Raw genomic sequence first — 5822 nt, forward strand, 5'->3', positions numbered from 1 at the left:
AGAGGACAAGATGGTTGGACAGTGTTCTCGAAGCCACCAACATGAGTGGGAGGCAGTGGAAGACAGGAGCCTGGCGTGCTCTGGTCCATGGGGTCACGAAGAGGCGGACACGACTACACGACTAAACAACACAGTTCCCATAATTCATTTTTTTGTGGGGGGGCATGTGCTTTCAATGTACAGTATGGTGTCGAGGTAGCTAGAGAGACTGAAGGGGGAAGTAATGCAAAGCAGGCACAGAAGACCACCGAAAGAACCCAGAGGCTGAATCAGGCTCAAGGAGGGAGGGGGCATCACAGTGGCCAACCGGATTATGCCTATTCTGGGAAGCCCGCAAGCAGAGCCCGAGGGCAACGGCAGCTCTCCCTTGCAGCTGCTCTCCAGCACATGGGGTGCAAAGGTAGACTGCTCCTGAATGTGGAGCTTGTGCTCAGCCGTCACAATGCGTGGCCACTTCGGGCTGCCATATTTCAACGAGTGAAAATTGTTTTTAAACTATTTTTTCGAAATTCTCAAAAAAACAAAACAACCCCCAACTTTCAGACATGGGTTGCCATACGCCCTACCCCGCCCTCTGCGTGATCCCGCTTTGATGCTGCCTTGAAACCTTGTGGCCTCGAGTTCCATAGTTTACGCTGCGGAGTGGTGGAGCCCCCCCCCCCATCTGCCCCTTGAGATTTAAGCCGAACTTGGAGGGAAAACCCGTCCCTGGAAACCAAACCCCAAGGCCCAGGAGGACCGTCCACACCTGTCCTGTTCAAGGCAGCTTTTGCGCAGCAGGGGCAACGGCAGGCGGATCAGAGGGGAAAGAGGGGTGCGTGGGTTGCAAACAGGGGTTGACATCCTGTCCCGCCGCCTCCCCCCACCTTTTCCCGGTAAAATGTGAGTGAATAAATTTGGAGGAGTCCTCCCTCCCACCAGGAACCCCATAAACGAGGCACGTTTTTTGGACCTGCTCCCCAAACCATAGGCAATGGCGCCCCCTAGTGGACAGTGCGCCAACAGCCGCTGCTCATAAATCCACCTGCCTGGGGGTTCCCAGGGGGGACGAGTCCGCCCCATGCAGAACTGACCAGGACAGCAGCCTTGCACTCACCCTGACTGGCAGCAACAGCTCTCCAGGGCTTCAGGAAGGCATGTGCAGCCACCTGTCTGGGGCTCATGAGGCCTAGCACCCTTTGTAAACCCTGGGGGTGCTGGTGCCCTTCTGTCACAGTAAGTTTTTGAGAAAATCTGCTGCTGCTCCCCCACCCACCCCATTTCAGCACCTCCATGAGTGGATCCGTGTCTGTGGCTTTTCCCTCCAAGTCAGCAAAAAGGTGATTAGTTTGAAGGGGCCTCTGGCCAGCATCCGTTCAGTCAGGAGGGAATGTCCTTCTGCCAAGTGGGGCTTTCCAGGTGGGAGCACCATATGGCCACAATGGAACACACTCCATTATCACAGATGTGCTGGCAGCAATGGAATAACTTCAGTGGGTCCCCCCAGGAAGGTCCAAGAGGGAAACTCGGCAGGTGGTGGGTGTTATGTGAATAAAACATGGAGGGACCTGGTTTGAACAGAGATATCGGATTCTTATCTCATTATACATGATAAGCGATCTTCAGCCATCTCAACCCTTGCTTTTTCATGCAAAACCATTTGCAGTCGTTTTCGGTCATCAACAGCTATCAGTCAGTCAATCACCCACTTCCACCACCCTTCTGAGTGATCCCCCCTCCCCTCCCCATCCCCACCCCTCCCCACCCCTTCTCTACATAAGTGCCTGGGGACTTCTATTTCACTGTATCTGAAGAAGTGTGCATGCACACGAAAGCTCATACCAAAATAAAAACTTAGTTGGTCTTTAAGGTGCTACTGAAGGATTTTTTTTATTTTTTTTAATGATATGCAAAGTGATTTATAGCTTCTTAGTAAAGACTATACCATATCCAGACTCTTTATATTCAAAATAACTTTGCTTTCAAAAACATATAACTCAGAAGAATATTTTTACAATCTCATGCTTATTCAAACGTGGGTACATTCTCAGTTGAATTGTAATTGAAGTCTTAGTTAGACTTATAAGCGAAACTGTCTTGAGACTTGCACCCGGGTTTTACCTCCCTCAGGCCTTACAGCTTCTTCTGAAAGGTTTTCACTTTTACCTCAGCAATATTCAGTTTGTTCCTTATAGAGAGATCCTGCACAGGATTCCCCGTGCATTCCCCGTTAACATTTCGGGACCTTCCTGACAGGCACTCAGGAGCCTGAAGAAACCACTTTCTAGCAGCCATTCTCCCACACACACAGAGAGAGGAGAGCAGAAAAAGCAGTTTATAAAATTGCTGGAATAACAGTCACAACAGAAAGGAATGCCTTTCCCATGTGACTTACAGTCAGCCAATCACATGAGAGAGCTATGGCCAAAGGAAAAACCCCATGTTAAAAAATACACAGCAAATCCACCTAAGCAAACATTCCCATTTCAGGAAATTAAACCATTATCCTTAACAATGGAGCCATTTCAGGGATTGATTCCTCTTGGATAGACCCATTTCTCAGGAGTAGGGCCCCTAGATGCAGACTGTGCTGTTGCTCTTCAGCCTGGGCTCCAGTTTAAGGCTTTTAATGGTCAAAATTTACATCACACTGTTGTGACACTTTGGGGATGCTGTGGGGTTAGTGGCAGAGCAGCTGCTTAGCATGCAGAAGGTCCCACCAGCAGCATCTACAGGAAGGGCTGGGAGTGAGTTTCCTTACCCTGGAGAGCTGCTGCCAGTCAGTGCAAGCAATATGGAGTGAGATGGACCAGCAGTCTAACTCAGCCTAAGGTGGTTTCAGAGGTTCCTCCCCCAAGAATAACCAGGACAACTTTTCTGAGTTTCCACTAAACAAGAGTGGAAAACCCAGTATGTTTATTGACTATAAAACTTGCTAACAAATTTATTTAAAAACAAAACAAAACTATTCCCCTGCCTACTTGCAAAGGATATGCAGTCATATTACATATTCAGCACTGTTTCTTTTCTGTATAAATTTGAATTTAAATGGTCTGTAAAAAAAACCCAAGCAGACGTCTGCGATGTCAACTGATCCAAAGGAGACCGTTGCCTGTGCTTCCAACTGATCTGAGGATCCTAGCAAACAGCTCACCTGGTCTCTTGGGAAATAGACATTCCTGATTCTGCAGTCAATTGTGAGGTCAGAGCCTGACCAAGGTCTGGCCCTGCAGACTCTGGGCCCTGGTGGAAACTCTCTTTCCCTGCCCTGTGGCCCCACTTGGCATGTTGCCAAGCTCTTGGCCCACCCCTTAATTTACCCCCACCAAGGGGGGTAGGCAGCTGGATCTAGGCTAGTTCCCCCAAACACCCCCAGCCTTGCAGGAAGTAAGGGGGCCTCGACTGTGGTCCAGTTTCTGATGCCTCCTTAAAACTCACCTGTCCACTCAGGTGGTTCTCCATGTGCTCCTTGTGGATTGTTGGTTCCAGAAGTTTGAATGTTCTTGCCTTTTGATTTTAGTGTGGAGGCTGAACTGTCTTATGGAGCCACCTTCTCTCTCTGCTTGGGTGCACACCCACATTCACCACCTCTGGGCATCTTTCAAAAAACATGTTTGTGCTCCCACATTTATGTATTTTATTACGTATCTCCAAGTTCCACCTTTCCATATTCCACCTTTCCTCTGGGGAACTCAAGGGGGTGCTCTCCCCCTCTACAAATTATCTTCACAACCCTGTGAGGTAGGCTAGGCAGAGAGCCTGAGACCAGGCCCAAGGTCGCCCAGGGAGCTTCGTGGCCGAGTGGGAATTTTAAGCCTGGGCTCTCAGGGATGGAACTAACCACTGCACACCAGTGAATTCAATTTTTAACTGCCCTGATTTTTCCATTTCCGTTTTCTTCCTGTATTTCAGTGCCCATCTAGTCCAGCCTTGTGTCTTTGCAGATGCCTCTTATGAGAAGCCCACAAGCAGGGCTGCCCCCACTTGCAATGGGTCCCAGCAGCTTGTGTTCAGGGGAATTTACTGCCTCCTGTACTGGACACAGCAGCACACAGCTATGGGGGAACCAGCAGCCACCTAAACCCTTTAAAGTCCTCCAAATTGGAGGCCACTGCAATCCTTCACAGAGCATTGTACAGTTTAATATGTTTAGATACATGCTACCGTATTTGAATGACGTTCTTTCACCTGTCCAGAGTCCTCAAACATTCAGATTCCTTGGATGACCCCACTACAGTCTAGCATCAGGGGACAGCTACACGTTTCCTGCATTGCAGGGGGTTGGACTAGAATCCTCAGGGTTCCTTCTGACTCTACAGCTGTAGGATTCTATGATTACAAGGTAGACAAACCTCTCTCCATCCCCACAAACATTTGGGCTGCCCTTGGCTGAACGCCTCCCTGCTCTACGAGATGCCTTTGAGATGCAGGAAGCAGAACCAGAACTAGTGCTTTGCAGGATTGTTCATGGGGTCCTTCTGGATTAACAAAATGTCTGTCGGGGGTGGAATCTGAGACAGGTTTGCCCCCCCCTCCATGGATGCCCACCTCACCCTGTCAAGTGCCACTCAGCTTGGCTCAGTTAGCAGCGACTGAAGAGCACAGGACACGCCCAATAGCTTCCGCTTCAATCGTCTTCCCCCTTTAGGTGATTTTCAAACATAAGGAGGGCCTGACTGCTGGATCAGGCCAAAAGGGACCCATCTAGACCAGCATCCTGTTCTCACAGGGGCCAAGCCTATTCTGGGGAAACCACAAGCAGGATCCAAGCACAAGAGCAATTCTCCCCTCCTGTGGCTTCCAGCAACCGGCATTCAGAAGCACGGCGGCCTCTGATCGTGAAGAGCAGAGCACAGCCATCATTGCTAGTAGCCATCGATATCCCTCTCCTCCTCCATGAATTTGCCCAACCCTCTTTTAAAACCATTCAGGTTGGCGGCCATCGGAGCCTCCTGTGGGAAGGAGGTCCAAAGTTTTATCTAGGCCTGACTTTTGACTGTCCTATCTCCCAACATCCATCTTTTCTCTGTCCCCTTTCTCTGTGCCACATGCAATTTTATAAACTTCTATCATGTCGCCTCTTCGCCTTTTCTCTAAACCAGGCATGTCCAAAGTCTGTTTTGGGGGCCTAATCCAGCCCGCCAGCTGGTTTAATCCGGCCCCTGTGGCAGTTTATTTCCTGGGGTAAAATCCTAAAAAAAACTCAACAACCTCAACCCTAATAAAAACTCCACAACTTCAATCCTAATAAAAGCTCAACAACTTCGGCGTAAAATCCGAAAAAAGCTCAACAACTATGGTTGGCCCTTTGTTTGGCCCTTACGGCCCTTCACTTCATCAAATCTGGCCCTCTTTGAAAAAAGTCTGGACACCACTGTAACTAAAAAGTCCCAAAGGGTGCAACCTTTCCTCATGGAAGTCACTCCACCCCCTTGATCCTTTCGGGTGCCCTTGGCTGAATCTTCCCCACCTTCCTTTTCCTTGCAGGGGGATGGCTCCAAAGCACCACAAAACAAGGTATTTGAAAGAAAAAAAGGCCAGCCAGCAATTGCTGCACTTGCCTAGAGCCTCCCAGGAGCCCCTTTTGGCCAGTGGGGGTGTGTCCTCTGGGGGACGTTGGCAGGCAGTCCCTGCGAAGCAGACGTCAGCCACCTGTGTTGAGGCAACCTGGGGAGGGGGATGCAGATGGCAACATCGGAGGCTCATTTCATGGGGTTGAGGGTGAGGCCTTTCACGCCCAAATGCCCTTTATTCCACCCCCACCCTGTTTTGAGAAGGTGCAAAGGACCAGCCCCCCCCCCAATTTCACCACAGAGCGCCAGGAAGCAAATCCAAAACCATGG

The sequence above is a fragment of the Zootoca vivipara genome, chromosome 16 (assembly GCF_965207765.1).
Source record: "Zootoca vivipara chromosome 16, rZooViv2.hap1.1, whole genome shotgun sequence".
NCBI lineage: Eukaryota > Metazoa > Chordata > Lepidosauria > Squamata > Lacertidae > Zootoca > Zootoca vivipara.